Here is a 24,258-nt window from a genome sequence, read left to right on the forward strand (position 1 = left end):
ATACTGTCATCATATAAACAGGTGATTAAAGACTATGTAGCCCAGAAATGTAAAGAAAAATATTATAGAGGTTATTTAATCATTAACAAACACAAATTTATTTTTTTCCCAAAATTTATCATGTAGAGGTGATTTAGCTATTAACTAATAAAAATATTGTTATTTTTCTGAATTTTGTAATATTTGTAGTATTTGTAAGCTTTTTAAAAAATTTGTTTGTCTTTTTTTCTCATTCTTTATACTCACTTTCATAATGTTGTAGTTATTTGTAGTTTTGTATTATTTTTCTTAATGAGGGTGCCCCAGATTGAATAAGCTCTAGGCTTCAGAAGGCTGGATCTGTCCCTAAGAGTGAGCACCGTGCAAGACAGTCACCTGATCAGGCCACAGTTGTCAAGGAAAATGCAGAAAGAATTGTGAGATTTGATAGTCCCACTGGCATCAGGATTATTAACGGGTATTCAAGTTTTGTTCCAGCTGCCTCCTTCTTCAAACCAGGCAGCGACAGTCTCCACATGCTAGCTTCAGTTCGCTGAGTGGCTGGCCTGGCCTCTTCTGCTTCTAACATGTGTTTGTTATTGTTGCTGCTGTTGTAATGGGAGTAATTACTCTGTGCCAAATTCTGTGAAGCATATTACACACAAAACCTCATTAACTCTTCACAACAACCCAGGTAAGTATTAACTTAATCTTACAAAATTAATTCATTCAAACACATTTATTGAGCACCCATGCAAGCCAAGCATGGTGCTAGGCACTGGGAATAGTGTTGGGACAAAAACGGACAGAGTCCCAGCTCTCCTGGGGAGCTGAAATGTTATCGAGGGAGGCGGACATTAAGAACTAGGTGGTGAAATGTACAGGGAACAAAGATTCAATGTGGTCTGAGGAGTGAGGGAAGGTGCCCCTGAGAGGGTGAAAAGCAGACACCTTGTCCAAGTAGAAGACAGCCGGGCGAAGAGGGACAAAAGCCATCCAGGCAGGGTGATCAGCACGTGCGGAGGCTCAGACTATACAGGTAAGGATGTCCAGGCTCATTTTTTCATTCGTGTGTTCAACCAGTATTTATTGATATGCCAGACATTGAGCTTGGTCCTCCAGAAACAGTGGTAAATCAAGGTTACTGCCTTCAAGGCACTTCTATTTCAAGGGAAAAATAAAAATAAGAGACAAATAAGTCTGTGAACAACTATTATATAGTAGTAAGTACTATGGAGGAATAAAATAAGACGATGTGTTTGGGGGTCTGTTTTTGATTAGTCTTCAGAGATGGTAGCTCAAAGGAATAACATTTACTAGTGAGCTGTAACCTGAATGACAGAAAGGAGCTTTCATAACAAGACCTGGGGGAAAAGCAACCCAGGCAGAGGAAACAGCAAGTGCAAAGGTCCTGAGGTGGGACCAACTGGGCACATTGGAGGAATAGGAAGAAGTCTGGTATAGAGCAGAGTTGGAGAGGGAAGCAGGGGCCAACTCCTGAAGAGCAGAGCTTCCTACCCGGGCTTCTGGTATGATGGACTTATCTGTTCTCTCAGGGTTAGGAGTTAGGAAGTGATTCTGGGTACTGCAGGAGGCCTTTGGAATGTCATACGCAGGGACTAATGGGTTCTGACTTTTGAAGGCCGTGGCTGCTCTGTAGAGAACAGATGATAGGGTAAATGGCAGTGGCCCAGAGCCCATTAACAAGCCTGCTGCTGAAGGAGAAGCTAGAGAGGCTGACAGAAGTAGAGATACAGAGACATGAACAAATTTGGGAGGTTTGGGAGGTAAAGTGCACACATAATCTGTCCAAGCCCACACTGCCAGCAAGGAGCAGAGCCAGGATTTGTGACATCTGAGTTACATTCAGATGGTCAGATGGGTTCTCTACTGAGATGATTACTTGGATTGAGCAGAGACAGTGTTCATCACATTTGAGGGCATGAACCTGACTCTGATGCCAGCCAGGTATGACCTGGAAGAGGTGCTTAACCGTATTGTGCCTCTGTTTCTTCATCTGTAAATTGGGATGATAATAACAGCACCTCAGAGGGCTAAAGTGAGAACCTATAGCACTCAGAATACTTCCTGGCACATATAGACAGTCAGTAAATGTTAGCTATTTTTTAGAAAAATAATGTACATAAAATTTACCATTTTAAGTGTATGGTTCAGTGCACTAATATATTCACAAGATATACAAACATCACCACTGTCCATTTCCAGGACTATTTCATCTTTCCAAACTGACATTCTGTACCCATTAAACAATGATTCCTCATTGCTTCTACCCGGCCCCTAGTGCTCTGTATTCTGCTTTCTGTCCCTATGAATTTGCCTAGTCTCGGTACCTCAGATAAGTGGAATCATACAATATTTGTCCTTTTGAGTCTGATTTATTTCACTTACCATAATGTCTTCAAGGTTCATCCCTATTGTAACATGTGTAAGAATTTCATGACTTTTGAAGGCCGAATGATATTCCATGTTTGTATATACCCCATTTTGTTTATCCATTCATCTAATGATGGGCATTTAGATGATTTCTACCTTTTGGCTATTGTGAATAATGCTGCTATGAACAATGAATATATAAGTATCTGAATTTCTGTTTTTAACTCTTTTGGGTATATACCTAGAAGTGGAATTGCTGGATCATGTAGTAATTCTATGCAATTTAACTTTTTGAGGAACTGCCAAACAGTTCTCCAAGTGGCTGTATCATTTTACATTCCAACAAACAATGCACGAGTGTTCCGACTTCTCCACATCCTGGCCAACATTGGCTATTTTCCAATTTTTTGATGATAGCCATCCTGATGAATGGTAGGCAGAAAAATAATTTTTTAAAGGAAAAAAATGAAAATTTCCCAACAGATGCTTTCAACCTGGCTGTTGGCAGAAGCCTTTTGTCTGGCATTGACTGGTTTTACAAATAAGAGCCAACATTTTAAAGCCAGGAGATTCCTCTCTCTCTCTCTCTCTCTCTCTCTCTCACACACACACACACACACACACACACACACACACACCCCTTCTCCCCAGACATCCCATTGGCCCAGGCCAGGACATGTGGACATGGTTGTTACATTTCTGCATACATGAAGGTTCTATGAACCTTCTTTTTATTTTTATTTATTTATTTATTTATTTATTTATTTATTTATTTATTTCTATGAACCTTCTCACTGGACTAACCCACTTTACCTGTATTTCCCTGCTGGATTTTTTTCCCTTCCATGGTAGCCACGTGCAATCTCTCTGTCCTGTCAGCATCCCTTCTTCTGCCTGGACCCATCCTCCTGTTCAGCAAGGCCCCTGCTCTCCCCTTTCCCGATGTCTTTTGCTTTTCTTCAGCTCACTCTGGTTCAAGGAAAGAGGAGATTGGCAATGCTGTTTGTTAGGAGGAGCACCAAATGTCCTGAGGGGGGCCCTGAGGGTAGCTGGAATGTGGTAGAGCCCAGCAATTAGGGACTCTGAGTCAGTCTCTGATGATTACCCCAAAAGGCAAGGCAGTAGGATTGTGAAAAGTCTCCAAGCCTCCATTCTAGGACCATGCTGATTGATCTCATTCATGAATCTCCTCCAGGTATTCTTCCCCTTCTATTGTCTATTCATTCATCCCTCATCTAGTACGCATTTACTGAGCACCTACCATGTTCTAGGCATAGCCTATAGGGTTACAAAGATGGTTCCTGCTCTTCCCCAGAACTGGTGGGGAGCTCCTGGAACACTGAGACTAGTTGGGTCATTATTATTCATCACAGAAGCCACCAGGAAAAGAGGGAAACCAACTGCTAGGATTGCTTGGGTTTATTCTAGGGCAGTGGTTCTCAAACTTGAGTGTGCATCAGAATCACCTGGAGGGCTTGTTAGGACAGGTTGCTGGGACCCATCCTAGAGTTTCCAATTCAGTAGGTCTGGTGTGAGACCTGAGAATTTGAATTTCCAACAAGTCCTTAGGGGATGATGATGCTGCTGGTTCAGGACACACCTTGAGAAACACTGTTCTATGAAAATTATGCCAGGGTTGTTCTAAGAAAATTCGTGTGACAGTCACTGCTGCTAAATGTTATAGGAGGATTGCTGAAATGACTGGCTGTCTTGATAGCAATCCCAAATTAAAACTGTTGGGGCTAGAAATCAGCTATCCCTTTGGCTGGGCCCATACTTGGGGAAAGGGATTTTAGCTCAGAATAATGAACCAGTAACTTTCTGAGTTGTTACTTCTGCATGCCAGGGATCCTTGGAGAAGCCCTTTTAAGTCTCGACCTAGTTGAAGTCAGTTGAATCTTTCCCTGAAGGTGAAGCTACTGAGGCTGCTGTTGCCAAGATCACTTACTGAAAACGGCGGCTTGCCCAAGACAGTCACTCATCTCTGCAGAAACATCCGGAGTTCCCTGGGGTTATCAGAGGGTCACTTATCTTCTCTTATTCTGGGCAATGAGGCAGCTCTTAGCTTGTTGATTCAAGAACTGAATTCTTCTACAGTCTCCACTTATTTAAAATTTGTCCTAATCAAGAAACAAGTATTATTTTATGTATGCCCCTAGTCTACAGTTAAAAAGGGAACAGAGAGGGAGAAACCCCTAATTAACTGCCCTTTGAAGGTATAGGTTAGTATTTGCAGGTGCATATGACTCCATCTGAGGTTCTTTTTTATTTTCAGTTTGGATTTGTCCTAATTTGAGGGAAATCAATGCTTTCATGGTGGTAAAATTCTAAACAACGTTTTACCTACAGCAGTGGTTCTCAGCCTTGGCTGCACAACGGAATCATCTATGGAACTTTATAAAGTCCTGATCCCAATGGCCAAACCTGGAACAATTTGAGCGACAAAATTAAGTAGTATTGGATTACAACCCAAAGTAGAAACAAATATTCATGGGTCCATACTGACATGTATAAATGCTTGAATAAAGAAATAGGGAGAAGAGACAAATCTCCTGTGCAGAAGAATTCTAAATAAATTATATAGATACTCTGTCCTCCAGGAGGTAGAACATAACTCCTTAAATTGGATCTGTCCCCTCCTACAACCAAAGAGGAGGCACAACACCTTGGGGGCCTCTTTGGATTTTGGAAGCAACGTAATTTTCACTTGAGTGTGTTACTCCAGCCCATTCACCAAGTGACCTAAAAAGCTGCTGGTTTTGAGTGGGACCCAGAGCAACAGAAGGCTCTGCAACAAGTCTAGACTGTGGTACAAGCTGTTCTGCTGCTTGGGCCATATGACCCAGCAGATCCGATGGCGTTTGAAATGTCAGTGGCAGATAAGGATGTTTTGGAGCCTCAGGCAGGTCCCTATGGGCGAACTGCAGCATATTCGCTTAGGATTTTGGGAGCAAAGCTCTGCCATCCTCTGCAAATAACTACTCTCCTTTCGGGAAACAGCTCTCAGCCTGCAACTGGGCCTTAGTAGAGACTTAATGCTTAACGATGGGCTACCAAGTTAACACGAGACCTGAACTTCCCATTGTGAACTGGGTGTTTTATGACCCCCCCCGCCCCCCACCCCCACCGCAAGCCATGCACAGCAGCACTCCATCATCAAATGGAAGTGGTATATATGTAAGTGTGCACAAGAAAGTTACATGAAGAAGAGGACCAAATGCACTTGGTCTCACTCGCTACACTATCTTCTCTCCCCAGCCTGCACCTCCAGCCTTATGGAGAGTTGCCTACAATCAGTTGACCGAGAAGAGAAGACTTGAGCCTGGTTTACAAAGCCTGGGTTTTGCACATTGTGTAGGCACCACCTGCAAGTGGACAGCTGTAGAACTACAGACCCTTCCTGGGACATCCCTGAAGGCAGTGGGGAAGGAAACCCTCCCCCCCAGCGGGCAGAACTTCACGCGGTGCACCTGGTTGTTCACTTTGTTAGGAAGAAGAAATGGCCAGATGTGTGATTATAGACTGCTTCATGGACTGTAGCCAATGGTTTGGCTAGAGGGTCAGGGAAGAAACATGATTGGAAACTCCATGACAAGGAAACTTGGGGGCGTGTATGTAGAAAGATCTCTGTGAAGGGCAAAAGTCCTAATATATTTGTGTCCCAAATGAGTATTAACCAAAGGGTGAGCTTAGCAGAGGAGGATTTTGATAATCAAGTGGATAGGATGACTCATTCTGTCTTTCCCCAGGGAGAGGCTCTGTCATATCAACCAGAGGGCTCATCAACGAAGTGGCTCTGGTGGTAGGGATGGAGGTCATGCATGGGCTCAGCAACATGGACTTCCACTTACCAAGGCTGACCTGGCTATGGTCACCACTGAGTACCCAATCCGCCAGCAGTAGAGGCCAACACTGAGCCCCCAATATGGCATTATTTCCCAGGGTGATCAGCCAGCTACCTGGTGGCAGGCTGATTATACTGGACTGCTTCCATCATGGAAGGAGTGGTGTTTTGTTTTTACTGGAACAGATACTTATTCTGGATATGAAATTGCTTTCCTTACATGCAATGTTTCTGCCAAAACTACTATCCATGGACTTACAGAAAGCCTTGTCCACCATCACGGTATTCCACACAGCATTGCTTCTCATTAAGGAACTCATTTAACAGTAAATGAAGTACAGCAGTGGGTCCATGCTCAGGGATTCACTGGTCTTACCATCTTCTCCTCCTTACCCTACATCGTGAAGCAGCTGGCTTGATAGAATGGTGGAATGGCCTTTTGAAGACTCAGTTACAGCACCAGCTAGGTGGCCATACCTTGCAGGGCTGGGACAAGGTTCTCTGGAACACTGTACATACTGTGAATCGACATCCAATATATGTCTGTTTCTCCCATAGCTCACGAGTCCAGGAATCAAGGGGTGGAAATGGGAGTGGCACCACTTACTATTACCCCAGTGATCCAGTAGCAAAGTTTTTTGCTTCCTATTCTCACAACTTATGCTTTGCTGGTCTGGAAGAGGACTTAGTTCTTTTTTTTTTTTTCTTTTTCAAATCATTATTTAAATTCTAGTTAGTTAACATATAGTGTAATATTGGTTTCAGAAGTAGAATTTAGGGGCACTGGGTGGCTCAGTCAGTTAAGTGTCCGCCTTTGGCTCAGGTTATGATTCAGGGGTCCTGGGATCGAGCCCCACGTTGGGCCCCCTTCTCAGCTGGGAGTCTGCTTCTCCCTCTCCCTCTGTCCCTCCCCTCCATTTGTGCTCTCTCTCTCTCACATAAATAAAATCTTTTAAAAAATATAGAATTTAGTGATTCATCACTTACATATAACACCCAGTGCTCATTGTATCAAGTGCCTTCCCTAATATCCATCACTCATTTAGCCCATCCCCCACCCACTTCTCTCTATCACCCCTCAGTTTGTTCTCTATAATTAAGCATCTTTTATGGTTTGTTTCCCTCTCTCTTTTTTTCCCCCTTTCCATATGTTCATCTGTTTTGTTTCTTAAATTCCTCATATGAGTGAAATCAAATGGTATTTTTCTTTCTCGGACTGACCTATTTCACTTAGCATAATACACTCTAGCTCCATCCATGTCATTGCAAATGGCAAGATTTCATTCTTTTTGATGGCTGAGTAATATTCCATTGTATACGTATACCACATCTTCTTTATTCATTCATCAGTCAATAGACACTTGGGCTCTTTCCATAGTTTGGCTATTGTTGATAATGCTGCTATAAACATCAGATGTGTGTACCCTTCAAATCTGTATTTTTGTATCCTTTGGGTAAATACCTAGTAGTGCAATTGCTGGATCATAGAGTAGTTTTATTTTTAACTTTTTGAGGAATCTCCACACTGTTTTCTAGAGTGGCTACACCAGTTTGTATTCCTACCAATAGTGAGAATTTTCTCTGCATCCTCGCCAACATATGTTGTTTCCCGGGTTGTAAATTTTAGCCATTCTGACAGGTGTGAAGTGGTATCTCATCATGGTTTTAATTTGTGTTTCCCTGATGATGACTGATGTTGAGCATCTTTTCATGTGTCTGCTAGCCACCTGGATGTCTTCTTTGGAAAAATGTCTATTCATGTCTTCTGCCCATTTCTTAATTGGATTGTTTGTTTTTTGGGTGTTGAGTTTGATAAGTTCTTTATAGATTTTGGATACTAACCCTTTATCAGATATGTAATTTGTAAATATCTTCTCCCATTCCATAGGCTGCCTTTTAATTTTGTTGATTGTTTCCTTCACTGTGCAGAAGCTTTTTATCTTGATGAAATCCCAATAGTTCATGTTTGCTTTTGTTTCCCTTGCCTCTGGTGATGACATGTCCAGTAAGAAGTTGCTATAGCCAAGGTCAAAGAGGTTGCTGCCTGTGTTCTCCTCTAGGATTTTAATGGTTTCCTGTCTCACATTTAGGTCTTTCATCCATTTTGAATTTATTTTTGTGTATGGTGTAAGTGTCCGTTTTCATTCTTCTGCATGTTGCTGTCCAGTTTTCCCAACACCATTTGTTGAATAGAGGCCTTAGTTGTAAAGGGAAGAATACTTCCACCAGAAGACACAGCAATGAGTCCACTGAACTGAAAGTTAAGACGGCTGCCCAGCCACTTTGGGCTCCTCATGCTTCTGAATCAACAAGCAAAGAAGGGAGCTATTATATTGCCTGGGGTAACTGATCTTGACTACCAAGGGGAAATTGGACTGCTACTCCATAGTGAATGTAAGGAAGATTATGTCTGGAATACAGGAGATCTCTTAGGGTGTCTCTTAGTATTACCATGTCCTATGATTAAGGTAAATTGAAATCTATAACCCAATCCAGGCTGGACTATTAATGCCCCAGATCCTTCAGGAATGAAGGTTTGGGTCACTCCATCAGATAGAGAACCAGGACCAGCTGAGGTGCTTGTTGAGGGCAAAGGGAATACAGAATGGGTAGTGGAAGACGGTAATTATAAATGCCAGCTACAGCCATGTGACCAGTTAGAGAGACAAGGAATATAATTTTTATGAGTTTTTAAGTTACAGCATATCAAGGAGAAGAGTAAATATTACTTAAGGACTTTATGTCCTCTTCTGGGTAAGGGGTTAGTGTGTTTTCAGCTGTGTGCAAGATAGTTGTACCATGTTAGGTGGAATTATGATTTTGCTATTGTCTTTATTTGGAGATTAAGTATGGCTTAAGGAGGTACATATGGGTGCCACACTTACAAGATGTGGACTTGTGATGGTTAATTATATGTGTCAATTTGCCGGGCCATGGGGTGCCAGATATTTGGTTAAAGTTTATACTGGATGTTTCTATGAAGGTGTTTTTGGATGAGGTTAACATTCAAATTGGTAGACTGAGTAAAGCAGATTGCACTCCCTAATGTAGGAGGGATTCAACCAATCAGTTGAAGGTTGACCTTCCTCCAAGTAAGAGAGGACTCTTCATATCTGACAGCCTTTCAACTGGGATATAGGTTTTTTTCTTGCCTTCAGACTCAGACTGAAACATTGGATCTTCCTTGTTCTCAGGCGTTCAGACTCAGACTAGAACTGTATCATCAGGTCTCCTGGGTCTCCAGCTTGCCATCTCACCTTGCAGATCTTGGGACTTGCCAACCTCCATAATTGCCAATTCCTCTAATCTCTTCCTCTCTCTATGTCTACATGTATATCTATCATCTATCTATCTATCTATCTATCTATCTATCTATCATCTATCTATCATCTATCTATCTCTATCTGTCACCTATTGGTTCTGTTTCTCTGAAGAACCCTCACTAATGCAGGGAGAATGAACATATCTCCCATGCAGAACTCCAAATCTATTCTGCCCACAAGGAGGTGGAACATAACTCCCCACTCTTAAGTGTGGGTTGTGCATAGTGAATTCCTTCCAAAGAGTACAGTATGGAAGTGGGGGGAGAGTAATGTTATAGTGAAGAAACCTGACAAACACTACTGCAGCAAGGTGACCAAGATCAACAGCAACAGTGACAAGTAATGCTAGTAGTATGTAACCTTGATATGATGTGATGAAAATGGCACTTTACCTCTGTGGTCTTAATCCCCAGCACCCATAACTCCATGGGTCCAACTTCAGGAGCAGGAGCATGAAGGAGTGGTGACTTGGGTCTCCTATGCTGTCTCTTGGTACTGGGAAGGACTGCCCTCTACATGTATCAGCCTGTGAAGCATGGTCTCAAAGGGGATGGAGTGATCATCTGGAGAAAGAAGAGATAGACTGTTTCATACTACAGATTGGTGAAGAAGGTTATATTAGTTTTACTTATATTTTCTCTCTTTCCATAATTAGTATGTAACATTTTTGCCCTTTTATTGGTAACAACTTTATTGAGATCTAATTCATATACCATATCTCTTACTCATTTAAAGTGTACAGTTCAATGGTTTTTAGTTTATTTACAGAGTTGTGCAACCATCAGCACAATCCATTTTAGAATATTTGCATCCCACCAGAAAGAAATGTTCCCTTTAGTAGTCACCTCTATTTTCCTCCCTAGCCCCAGGCAACTGCTAATCTGTCTCTGTAGATTTGCCTACTCTGGACATTTCATATAAATGAAATCATACAATGTGTAGTCTTTGGTGACTGACTGGCTTCTTTCACTTAGTGTAATGTTTTCAAGGTTCATCCCTCTTGTAGTATGTTGCCAAATAATATTTCACTATATGGATATGCCACATTTATTTATTCATTCATCAACTTAAGGACTGCTATGGACTGAATGCTTGTGTTCCCCTCAAATTCATAAGTGGAAGACTAACTTACAATGCGATGGTGTTTGGAGGTGGGGTCTTTGGGAGGTAATCAGGTCATGAGGGTGGAGTCTTCTTGATAGGATTAGTGCCCTTATAAAAAGAGACATACAAGAACTTCCTTCCTCTCTCAACGCCCTAGGAAGATGTAATGAGAAGATGACCATCTGCAAACCAAGTAGAGGATTCTCATCAGAATCCAGCCATGATTTTGAACTTCCCAGCCTCCAGAACTGTGAGAAATAAATGTATGTTGTTTAAAACACTCAGTCTATGGTAATTTGTTATAGCAACCCAAACTAAGAGGACCTTTGGGTTATTTCCACTTTTTTGACTATTACGAAAATGTGGCTATGGACATTCATGTATAAGTTTTTGTGTGCACATGTTTTCAGTTTCTCTTGGGTATACACCTAGGAGTAGATTTGCTGGGTCATATGTTAATTCTATGTTAACCTTTTGAGGAACAGCCATACTTTTTCAAAGCAGTGCACCATTTTACATACAAAGCAGTGTATGAGGGTTCCACTTTCTCCATACCTTTTTGCCAACACTTGTTATGATCTGTCTTTTTGATTATGGCCATCCTGTGGGTATGAAGTAGTATCTCATTGTTGTTTTGATTTGCATTTCTCTGATGGCTGATTATATTAATTAATTATGAGTGTTCTTAGAAGCTATGGATAATAAATCTTTCTTTCAGTGAATTAATAAGGCAGGTTGCAGGCCCTGTAACTCTTCCCTCACTTTCCAGGAGTTGAGGCACTGACTTAGACCATTAACATCTCCAGGACTTTGGCCATAGCCTCCCATTGGTCTCCCTGCCTCTACTTTTATCCTACTCCAAACCACCATCCACATGGCTGCTGGAATTACTAAATTATCCATGTGTAAAATCCTCCTTTGGCTCCTCATCCATAAGATAAAGGATAATTTCCTTAAGTCTGGAATGTAAGACTGAATTCAGCGGCTGGATTCAGCTGCCCTTTGGCATTCCCCTATTGCTGCTTGCTGTTCCCTGACCAGGCCTGGTGCCTGTGCACATTGTCTCCTCCACTTGGAATGTTTATCTCTCAAAACCCAGTTCTCTTCCTCCTCCACCTGGAAAGGAAGAAAGAAGAAGGTAACTGCTCCCCACCCCCCCACTGTATCCCCATTACACTTTCCTTGTACCATCACACCATAATGGTCTCTTTTTCAAGTCTCTAGTCCCAATGACTCTGTAAGCCACTCAGAGTCAGGGAACATTACTTCTTATCAGTTACCTATATACCCAGGGCCAGCCCAGTGCCTGACACTTCCATGGGAGAGACTCAGCAAAAGCTTGTGGTCAGACCAGCTGAAACAAACTCATGGAAATGTTTCTTCCTGGTAATAATCAGAATCATGTTCACTTTTCTTAATCAGATTGAGCCCAGTACCTATTGTAGTCAATAGATTGAATTGAAGGTTTAAGAGTCCCATCAGATATTCATGTGTTTGCTCACTGGGCAGGAGTGAGTATGACATCCAGTCAGGAGGCAACTACAGTGACCTGGGAGGAGAGATGATGGTGATTTATTTTAGGAACTTTGAAAGAGCAGGTGGATAAAGATGCTGAAGCATCCACATCACTTCCTTGTAGATGAGACAAAGTAAAGAACTCACCCCCTCATTTCCACATGAAGTTCCTGTGCTCTCTACACTAACGGTAAAATGATTATTTGGTTTCCATCCAGTAAGCCTATGACTCAGTGAGGAAAATGGACAATTGTATTAATTGAGGGAACTTTTTCTTGGGGGTTTTTCGGTTTCCCTATGAAAAGCCTGGTTGGAAAACTTCCCTTTCATGCACTCTCTGGAGCTGGGTCTTTAAGCAGAGGCTGAAAAAAATTACTTAGGAGCTCTCTGTTGGAGTCCTCCCCACCCCTCCATATCACAAATGTCAGCTTTTAAAGGACAAGAATCATGTATCTCTTTTTAGATCTCCTTGCAATGCTTAGCCTACTCAAATAAATGTCAACAAATGATTACATTCTTACAGATAGATGGACATGGAAGAAGCCAGAAATCTTTTATTTAATTCATTGGATTTAATTGTCAGATGAGAGAAGTATTCTATTGGAGAAAAACAGGAGAAATTCTACCTGATATGAATTAACAGAAATCTCTAGAATCATCCTGAGGCAAAATAAAACCATACATAGGAGTATATAAAGTTTAACACCTCACATATTTAAGTAAAATGATAATGTTCTGATAACGCATTAGTGATGTAGCCACTTCCTGAATTATGAACAATCAACTTCGGAATATCTGTACAAATGAACTGCTATCTTGCTTCTGCTGCTTTGCCACCACCACCCTCCTTCCTGCCTTGCTGAAAGTATCCCTCATTCTTTATGTATGTTGGGATGAAAACTAGGTGATAGTCATGATCTTTTTAAGGGTAGAGAAAGAGGAGCACAAAGTATTATTTTATCTTATAAAGCCAACTGCACCATCTCTGTCAATGGGACTTCAGGGGAAGAGATGAAACATCTGTTGAGATTCTACCATGTGGCCAGGTAGACGCTGGGGAGGCAGAGTTATTTAGGTCACAGCTCTTGTCTGGTTTGGTGAGGGAAGGAAGTGGGAGAGGAAACCTCAAAGGGGATGCACAGGGCCAGAATGTGAGTGGGGGCAGCATTCCAACAATAGAAGAGCCTGCGGGTGGTGGGGGGGCGGTCAGTAATGTTGTGAAAGGGGGGTAGAACAGGGAGGGGGCAAAGGGAAAATGGGATCTGCTCTAGATGATTGGTAGAGGTAAAAGGAAGGTGCTAAGGGGTCCGGCCTTGCTGGAGGATTTCTGGGGATAAAAATAAATAAGCATAAACAAGGTATTAGGGGCGCCTGGGTGACTCAGTCGTTAAGCATCTGCCTTCGGCTCAGGTCATGATCCCAGGGTCCTGGGATCGAGCCCTACATCGGGCTCCTTGCTCCGCGGGAGGCCTGCTTCTCCCTCTCCCACTACCCCTGCTTGTGTTCCCTCTCTCGCTGTGTCTCTCTCTGTCAAATAAATAAATAAAATCTTTAAAAAAATAAACAAGGTATCAGCATCAAATAGTAGAATAAGGCTTCAAAAATCTGTCAAGGAGTAGAGAAGGGAAGGTATAGTTAGCTAAATCATGAGATGAAGAGAGGGACCAAAGGTGAGGGGGCAGCATTAAAGGACTGAGATGGTTTTGGAAGAGAGATCCCTACCCCAAATATTCATCTCTAAAGAAAGTCTGAGTTACTTAAAATGCACTTGAAGAGAACTACTGCCCGAGAAGACCCAAGATTGAAAGAAGACTGAAAGGAAATCATGTTAATGAATGAAAAGACTGAATATCGTAAAATGTCAATTCTTCTCATATTAATTTAGAGTTTTAACACAATCAAAGCCCCATCAAAATTTTTGTTTTATTTTTGGAATATGACATACTACTCTGCAGGTTATCTAGAAAAATAAACAAGTGATAATAGCTATGAGAATCTAGGAAAAGAAGAGCACAGAGTGGGTTCAAGCCCTATAAGGACAAGAGAACATTCTAAAAAGCAACAATAATTAACAGTAAACACTGGTGCAAGATCAGACAGCTTTGGGAAGGTCAGACCTATAACTGATCCTAGAAATGCCATATAGTGGAGTAGTTAAGAAGAGTGAGTTTGAGGGGCGCCTGGGTGGCTCAGTCGGTTAAGCGTCTGCCTTCAGCTTGGGTCATGATCCCAGGGTCTTGGCATCGAGCCCCAAGCTGGACTCCCTGCTCAGTGGGGAGTCTGCTTCTCCCTCTCCCTCTGCCTGTCGTTCCCCCTGCTTGTGCTCTTTCTCTGTCAAATAAATAAAATCTTAAAAAAATGTTAATTAAAAAATAAAAAGAAGAGTGAGTTCAAATCCTCCTGCCACTTCTTGGCCACATGAATTTGGACAGTTTCTGCATCTATAAAATGAGGATGATTATAACTTCCTCATAAGGTTGTTCTGAATGTTAAACAAGGGAATGCATGTCAGGTTCTTAGAACAGTGCCTGGAACATAATGCATTTTATCTTCTTTTGTGGTCCCTCTGAAATGCTGAAGCAAGTTATAATATTTATACCTACAATCAACTTTCAATTATCTTCCTAAATAACCTGAATTCACTAGATGAATATTGGCCAAAGTACTGTACAACACTGTGTTCCTAATAAAAGGAGTACTTTGATTAAATGTTTAGGTAATGTTATACATTCTGTCTCCCTTTCTTGGTTACAAACTAGTTCTCTAAAGTTCTGTAGTAAATAAACCTAAATAAAATAAATAAACCTAAATAAACCTAAACCAGTTGGCCCTTGAACCATTTTTGCACAATATCTACTAACACCCTCTAGAACTGGTGTTCTCTGAAACACATGTTGGGAAACACTGTGTTGACTAGATATAGATCAGTAGAAAAGCTTAACTACGCATTATCTCAAAATACCAAATGGCCAATTTTTAATAGTCAATAAAATTGATTAAAATACATTTGTATTGACATATTGGATCCATATTTTATTCCAAGGCGTATCTACCAGACCTGAATCAGTAGTCATTTTTAAATAATCAATATGTAATGAAGATTGAAGCAGTTACTCAGATAATTAAAGCAAAGGTAGAGTTTTTACAATAATTACTCAGGAAACTGTGCTTGTATAGAGCTGCCTTTTGTGGACTTTAAATCTTTATTTTTTCCACTTTTTTAATGGCAAAAAGACTTTCCATTTTTCTTAATGGCAAAAGGCAAAAAATCGCTGCTTCTGAAAAATCTTATTTTGCAGAAGGAACAAAAAAGTTCTTCAAATTAAATATGTTGGTTAATGACACCACAGAAATACAAAGGATTGTAAGAGAATATTATGAAGAATTATATGCCAACAGATTGAACAACCTAGAAGAAATGGATAAATTCCTAGAAACATAACTGACCAAAACTGAAGCAGGAAGAAATAGAAAATTTGAACAGACCTATTACCTACAATGAAACTGAATCAGTAATAAAAAACAAAACAAAACAAAACAAAAAAGACAAAAGTCCAGGACCAGATGGCTTCACAGGTGAATTCTACCAAATGTTTAAAGAGGAATTAATGGCTATTCTTCTCAAACTTTTCCAAAAAATAGACGAGGAAGGAAAACTTCCAAATTCATCTCATGAGGACAGCACTACCTTGATTCCAAAACCAGATAAAGACATCACAAAAAAAGAGAACTACAGACCAATTTCCCTGATGAATATAGATGCAAAAATCCTCAATAAAATATTAGCAAATTGAATCCAATAATACACTAAAAAAATCATTCACCACAATCAAGTGGAATTTATTCCTGGGATGTGAGGGTGGTTCAATACTTGTAAATGGATCAATGTGATACATCACAGCAATAATAGAAAGGATAAGAACTATATCATCATCTCATAGACACAGAAAAAGTGTTTAACAAAGTACAACATCCATTCATGATAAAAACCCTCAACAAAGTGGATTTAGAGAGAACATACCCCAACATAATAAAGGTCTTATATGAAAAATCCACAGCTAACATCATACTCAATGGTGGAAAACTGAGAGCTTTTCCCCTAAGGTCAGGAACAAGACAAGGATGTCCACTCTCACCACTTTTATTCAACATAGTACTGGAAGTCCAGCAATCAATAACAATCAATAAAAATTGCAATCAATAACAAAAAGAAATAAAAGGCATCCAAATTGGTAAGGAAGAAGTAAAATTCTCACTATTTGCAGATGACATGACACTATATGTAGAAACCCTAAAGACTTCACCGAAAAACTACTAGAACTGATACATGAATTCAGTAAAATTGCAGGATACAAAATCAATGTACAGAAACCCACTGCATTTCTATACACTAATAATAAAGTAGCAGAAAGAGGAATTAAGAAAACAATCCCACTTACAGTTGCACCAAAAATAACAAAATACCAGAGATAAACATAACCCAAGAGATGAAAGACCTATACTCTGAAAACTATAAAACATTGATGAAAGGAGCGCCTGGCTAGCTCATTTGGAGGAGCATGTGACTCTTGATCTTGGGATTGTGAGTTGGAGTCCTCCATGTTGGGTGTAGAGATTATTAAAAATAAATAAACTTAAAAAAATTGATTAAAGAAATTGAAGATGACACAAACAAATGGCAAGATATTTCTTGCTCATGGATTAGAAGAAGAAATACTGTTAAAATCTCTACATTACCCAATGCAATCTGCACAATTTTTTCCTTTTCAAATTCTTATTTAAATTCTAGTTAGTTAACATATAGTGTAATTTTTGTTTCAGGAGTACACATTTAACGCAATCCCTATCAAAATACCAACAGCATTTTTCACAAGCTAGAACAAACAAGCCTAAAATTTGTATGGAACCACAAAAGACCCCGAATAGCCAAAGCAATCTTGAAAAAGAAAAGCAAAGCTGGAGGCATCACAATTCCGGAGTTATATTACAAAGCTGTAGTAATCAAAATGGTATGGTACTGGCACAAAAAGAGACACATAGATCAACAGAACAGAATAGAGAGCCCAGAAATAAACCCACAACTATACGGTCAATTAATCTTTGACAAAGCAGGAAAGAATATCCAGTGGGAAAAAGTCTTTTCAACAGTGTTGGGAAAACTGGACAGCTACATGCAAAAGAATGAAACTGGATCTCCTTCTTACACCACACATAAAAATAAACTCAAAATGAATTAAGGGCCTTAATGTGAGACCTGAAACCATAAAAATTGTAGAAGAGAGCACAGGCAGTAATTTCTCTCACATTGGCCATAATAACATCTTTCTAGATATCTCTCCTGAGGCAAAGGAAACAAAAGCAAAAATAAACGATTGGAACTGCATCAAAATAAAAAGCTTCTGTACTGCGAAGGAAACAACCAACAAAACTAAAAGACAACCTACCGAATGGGAGAAGATATTTGTAAATGACCTATCCAATAAAGGATTAGTATTCAAAATCTATAAAGAATTTATACAATTCAACACCCCAAGACCAAATAATCCAATTAAAAAATGAGCAGAAGACATGAACAGACATTTCTCCAAAGAAAAGATACAGATGGCCAACAGACACATGAAAGGATGCTCAACATCACTCATCATCAGGGAAATGCAAATCAAAGCCACAATGAGATAACACCTCATACCTGTCAGAATGTCTAAAATAAAAAACTCAAGAAACAAGTGTTGGCGAGGATGTGGAGAAAAAGGAACCCTTGTGCACTGTTGGTGGGAATGCAAACTGAGGCAGCACTCTGGAAGACAGTGTGGAGGTGCCTCAAAAAATTAAAAATAGAACTACTCTATGATCCAGTAATCACACTACTGGGTATTTACCCAAAGAATATGAAAACATGAATTCAAAGGAGTATATCCACCCCTGTGTTTACTGCAGCATTATTTACAATAGCTAAATTATGGAAGCAGCCTAAGTGTCCATCAATAGATGAATGGATAAAGAAGATGTGATACTGTGAATTGTGTAAGACTGTTGAATCACAGACCAGTACCTCTGAAACAAATAATACATTATATGTTAAAAAAAAAAAAAAAAGAAGAGGGGCGCCTGGGTGGCTCAGTCGTTAAGCGTCTGCCTTCGGCTCAGGTCGTGATCCCAGGGTCCTGGGATCGAGCCCCACATCGGGCTCCCTGCTCCGCGGAAAGCCTGCTTCTCCCTCCCCTGCTCCCCCTGCTTGTGTTCCCTCTCTCCCTGTGTCTCTTTCTGTCAAATAAATAAATAAAATCTTTAAAAAAAAAAAAAAGAAGCTAGTAGGAAGGGAGAAATGAAGGGGGGGAAATCGGTGGGGGAGACGAACCATGAGAGACTATGGACTCTGAGAAACAAGCTGAGGGTTCTAGAGGGGAGGGATGTGGGGGGATGGCTTAGCCTGGTGATGGGTATTAAAGAGGGCACGTACTGAATGGAGCACCGGGTGTAATACGCAAACAATGAATCATGGAACACTACACCAAAAACTAATGATGTAATGTATGGTGACTAACATAACATAATAAAATAAAAAAAAGAAAATGTGATATATATATACAATGGAATATTATTCAGCCATAAAGCAGAACGAAATCTTGCTACTTGCAACAACATGGATGAATCTAGAGAGTAGAATGCTAAGTAATAAGCCAGTCAGAGAAAGACAAATACCATGGAACTTCACTCATATGTGCAATTTAAGAAACAAAACATATGAGCAAAGAGAAAAAAAGAGAGACAAACCAAAAAATAGACTTTTAACTACAGAGAACAAACAGAGGGTTACCAGAGGGGAGGTGGGTGGGGGGATGGGTGAAATGGGTGAAGGGGATTAAGAGTACACTTATCTTGATGATCACTGAGTAATATATGGAATTGCTGAATCGCTATACTGTACACTTGAAACTAAAATAACAGTGTATGTTAATGACACTAGAATTAAAATAAATGAATGAATAAATATATATATATAATATTCAACATATAGATGTTGGTTAACAGCCCAAATTTCCCAAATAAAGATGTATAAAATAAATCCTAAGGATTCTAGTCTACTGTTACCATGAAACATTTTCACTGTGATGCTGGTAAAGACATGTCTATGTCAATTTCCTTCTGTTATTGCTGGTGGAATAAAACTGCGGTAGTGCCATGAGCATAGTCATGCACTTCCTTGAAGGTGAAGACTGTCTTACTCATCTTTGCATCTCCAGCCCAGCCTTGCGCTTGCCACACTGTATGTAGATGCTGAAACACACTTGTTGAATAAATAAGCTCAGTCCTATAAAAATAATCAAATTTACTTTATCATGAGATTTCAAGCGCTTACTCAGTTTCCACTAGCATTTCTGAAAAGAGCTGTGGAATACTTAAGTTATACTGCTTGTTTTTCAAGATCCCTATCCAATAGGTAGGAACAGTTTTATGATTAGTGTGACAATTGCTTATAAGTATATACTTCTAAAATGTTGGAAAATTGTTTTTGTGATGAGTTTAAACCTTTTTTCCTATAATTTAATTTATATTATTATATTTGCTTTGAAGTGTTCTTCAAAAGTAAAAATAAAAAAGGAGCTTCAGAGTCTGAATCTTCATAAAATCTGAATCTATAAAATCCAGCAAAAAATGAGGCTTTTCTAAAGATAATTTTAATGGGAGGAACAGGGTCTAGGAAAAAATTCAGGAATGACAAATACAGAAGATATATCATAGCTTACTTCATTAAAGTACTGTGGATTTTCCAAGCTTCCGTGGACATATTCCAATCTCATTACAAGAATATAACACAAGGAGAAGAATCAAATGTTTCCTTGTTACCTGTCTTTGAGGCCGCAGCTCCATGTCTGCACATAACCCAGGGATGAAAGTGGGTGAATCATTAACTGCTGTTTATTTGTGCTAACGGAGAGCTGTCACACAGATAATCCAAAAATGTAGATATTTATTTCATCATTTCTGACAGATTTACAGGTACCAAGCATTAAATAAGGGTAATCAAATTTGAATCTACCTAATGGTCTAGCCTGGTCTTTGTCTCAGACAGTTGAATGAGGGTATGTTTTGTAGGACTGCTAAACCGCCTTTCATGCTGTCAATGTTAAAAATGATACATTCCTAAATTTCTAGCTTCCATCAAAAACCCTTTAGAAACCTCTAGAAATTAATGGATTTATCTAATCACATGCCAGGGTAGAATGAACTTTGTACTGTGCCTGACAGAGTGCTTATGTTTATTTAATGAACGTTGATTTACCTGGATTTCGCTGTGTCACCTTGACCAGGACACCTAATCTCTCTTGGGCCACTTTGCCCATGTGGGAAGTGAGAATTTGCACAAATGGCCTCCAGTATGTCTTGTTGCTTAACAACTCAGTTTCAAAACTATGTCTTCCTATACCACCTCTGGGTGGAATGACCCATTTCTTACACAGCATAAAGTTTTTTTTGCCTCTAAGTATTTCTTTAAGTTTCAAGTGTTGCTACCTTAATGATTAGCACTCAGGAATTTGGTCAATAAATCCAAGTTTAACCTACCCACCCGTACTCACCTTGATTTTATAGATTTTGGTAATATTCGTTCTCAGCCTTGATTTCCCGACATGTTTAGTGGCTGGCCTTCTCTTGGTCACTTGTCTGTTCTTCCTTGGGCTTTCTTCAACTCAGCCTTTCACCTGAAATGCAATAAGTAAACCTTACATAGGTAAAGAGAGACAAATTTTGTGTTTTGTTTCTTATAATGGTTGGTAAGATTCTCTGCTTGATTTTCAAAACCCTTCCTAATAGTAGCATTTTATAGATATTTTTGATTGTGACCATACCCCGGACTGGTAGCTATAGAGATCTCTTTCTGAGCTTAAATAACAGGTAGGAGACCATGATACTCATAGTTTTGTCTATTTGTCCCCAAATCTCCCAGTTTTTTGTTCATCACTTGTAAATCACTTTTGTCCACTCACAAAACTGTGTGAGAACTTGTTTACCTGTTAAGCTAGCACTACGTCCCTAAATAAACTTTAGTATCATCTCCCCTTTCCAGAATTAACACAAATTTAATATGACAAATCCCAGTATAGATCCCTGGGGCTTCTATGTCTCCCATTTCTTTGTTTTCAATTTAACTTGTTTGGAGACTTGGCGACAGTCTGAAAGAATACAAGTCACAGTTTTAGAAAACATTGAGTGTAGCCTGGAACCAAGCAGGAATCCTATTTACGATATCTCTGGGATAGTAATCCAGTCTGTGTATCAATTACATGCTCTTATTTCCTGTATTCTTGATGTTTTGGCATCTGGGGCCTTACTGACAGGGGAGGCCCTGCCCCACCTGGCATCAGCTTGTTCCTAGAGACAGTCAGGAGCCTGCCTTGCATTTGCAAACCAACCAATCTAGAGCCCCACTTCTTGTATCTGGCTCTTACACACCCGGGTCAATATTTCCCTGTCCTAATCACCCTAGGGCAAGGTACCAGACAACTTGGGACAGTCTCTAAGCCCCAGAGCCTGCTGAAACTATTCAAACTAGCCAATCCTAAGTATGCTTACCTTGCCTTGCACATGGAACCACAAAGAAGACCCATGCCATGCTTTCCCCTTGTTGCTTCTGCCTCCTCACCTAACCTGATGCCTACCTGTGTGTCCCTGTGTGGCATGGTGTGCCCTTTCCTCTTGGGAACAAATCATCTTTTTCAATGGCATTCGTCCCCTGATCTGTTGGCCTACCATATCTCAATTTAAAAAACTTACATTTTAGGGGCACCTCGGTAGCTCAGTTGGTTGGGTGACTGCCTTCGGCTCGGATCATGATCCCGGAGTCCTAGGATTGAGTCCCATGTCAGGCTCCCGGCTCAGCAGGGAGCCTGCTTCTCCCTCTGGCCCTCTCCCCTCTCATGATGTTTCTCACTCTCTCTCTCAAATAAATAAAATCTTAAAAAAAAAAACAAAAACAACTTACATTTTAAAACAAATGTTAGAACAATTCCAGGGACCAGAAGTTCATTTCTTTGCAAGGCAGCAATTTTAGTGGTGAACTAATAGGATAGTTCTTTCCCATCTTAAACTGAAATCTGCTTCCCTGTACCTCCCAATAATTCTGCCTCCAGGGCAACAGAGAATCTACCCATTTTTTTCAAATGACGAATGATCAAGTATCTGAAACACACCTATGGTTGCCTTTCCTGAAATATATTTGTGAGAATCACACACATGAACCTACAGAATTTTTTGGCTTTATTTCTAGTCTCCTTTTTTTTTTTTTTAAAAAAAAGATTTTATCCATTTGAGAGAGGGAGCACATGAGCGGGGAGAGGTGGAGAGGGAGAGGGAAGAGCAGACTCTCCACTGAGCCCAGCCACGGGGCTCAATCCCAGGACCCTAGGATCATGACCTGAGCCAAAGGCAGACGCTTAAGTGACTGAGCCACCCAGGCGCCCCTCTAGTATCCTCCTTATGATGATCAGCATTTCACAAGTCACTGTGGCTTCAACAGCCCAGTGAAATGAGTACTTTCTTCTAACATTCCCATAATCATTCATTCATTCATGGGTAAAGCAGACCCTCAGCAGCCTGATAGCCTTCACTGTTTTATCGCTGTCCTTTTAGAAATGTAGTGTTTACTAGGACTGGCCTACTCCATATGTGGCTTCACCAGCACTATTACTTTCCTGGGTCTGGGATCAGGTTTATGCTGGGCCTGACATGGCGTCAACTAATAATTTAACAGATAAATTTATCAGTAAGACATAATTCCCTGTAATCTTATTTCCAAGATATATTTCTAGACTCTAGTGTTTTAATGGTTCATAGTAAACATAGAAATGTTTAACAACTTTTTTTTTAATCAATGTATCTTGGGTATTCTAGAGCCATACTCTTATAAGAATTGCAATTAGCAGAGCTCCTTGAGGGCAGGGACTATCTTATTTAAGTATTTATGAAACACAACACATAGATGACACAGTTGTTGAATGACTACATGGTAATGATTCCTATGTAAATACAGATTACACATTTCAGCCAATACTGGGACAATTTTTCCTTTAAGTTTCTATAGAACTCTTGGATGGTGTGTGATTTCATTTATATTGCTAATTATATTTAGCATTATTCTGTGCTATACCCACTATTTCAATAATTTCGTCCCAGTTATTTTAAAAGAACAAGTTGAAGGGGAATCGTATATCTTATTCAGCACATGGAAGAACGACAGTTAATTGATTGTACTATTATGTTTAGACTCATTCACATGAACAGCCCAATTAGCTCCCAACAGTATTTCCCTGCCAGGTTGCATAATTAACACAAATTAATATAAGTGGCAGTTGATTATATTCCATTTAGAAGTACTATGGTTATATCTGTGCACAGGGAAATTCTAGTTTTGATTAGAGATTTCTTCTCACAATCGTATCTAGTGTTCTTGCATTACCTAAAAGAAGTTGACAATGTATTTTATCAAAACTTGTCCAAGATCTCACTTGCATTTCCAGCTATGCTTTTGCTATCCATAACTACTTATATTAGAAAATAAACATTCAGTTAAAGATCTGAGCAACAAAATCATGCATATGTCTGTTTTTGTTAATGATTTAGAAAAGTCCTAATTCAAATTGTTTTATACCATTCCAAAGTTAATTTATAATAGTCTGTAATCCAAGTTTAAAGTATGTTCATATTATCTTAACGAAATAGCCAAAGGCAATTAAAAGCCAAATTTGCTTTTTCTGGCTTTTTAAAAATATTTTATTTGAGAGACAGAGAGAGAGAGAGCATGAGCAGGGAGGAGAGGGATAAGTGGACTCCCTGCTGAGCAGGAAGCGCAATGTGGGGCTCAATCCCAGGACCCTGAGATCAAGACCTGAGCTGAAGGCAGATGCTTAACCAACTGAGCCACCCAGGCACCCCTTTTCTCTGGCTTTTAATATGTAAACTGATCAAAAGATTTTCATTGTTTCACATATCTAACATTATAAATCCTTTGGAATATTTAAATCATTGAAATAATATGGATAATAAAAAATTTACAGTCTAACTATGGAAAATTGCACTAGTATGAACAGATGGATTTTTGCA

General features: G+C 39.9%; 1 long non-coding RNA gene across 4 annotated transcripts; it reads right to left on the reverse strand.

Annotated features, from left to right (window-relative positions):
* Positions 1-703: 703 nt before the first annotated feature.
* Positions 704-23,921, reverse strand: LOC118543506 (uncharacterized). Of its 4 annotated transcripts, XR_013446989.1 has the most exons (9): positions 21,934-23,921; positions 20,739-20,861; positions 19,908-19,956; positions 12,081-12,193; positions 10,673-10,826; positions 9,933-10,103; positions 4,322-4,493; positions 3,187-3,342; positions 704-1,140 (listed from the first exon to the last, which is right to left on the reverse strand). It is a non-coding gene; the product is annotated as an uncharacterized LOC118543506 (long non-coding RNA). The 4 variants fall into 4 exon arrangements; XR_013446992.1 differs by lacking the exons at positions 12,081-12,193; positions 19,908-19,956 and having other exon boundaries at positions 10,673-10,797; positions 21,934-23,915; XR_013446991.1 differs by lacking the exons at positions 12,081-12,193; positions 19,908-19,956 and having other exon boundaries at positions 21,934-23,915.
* Positions 23,922-24,258: the final 337 nt, after the last annotated feature.

This window comes from Halichoerus grypus, chromosome 4 (assembly GCF_964656455.1).
Source record: "Halichoerus grypus chromosome 4, mHalGry1.hap1.1, whole genome shotgun sequence".
NCBI classification, from domain to species: Eukaryota; Metazoa; Chordata; class Mammalia; order Carnivora; family Phocidae; genus Halichoerus; species Halichoerus grypus.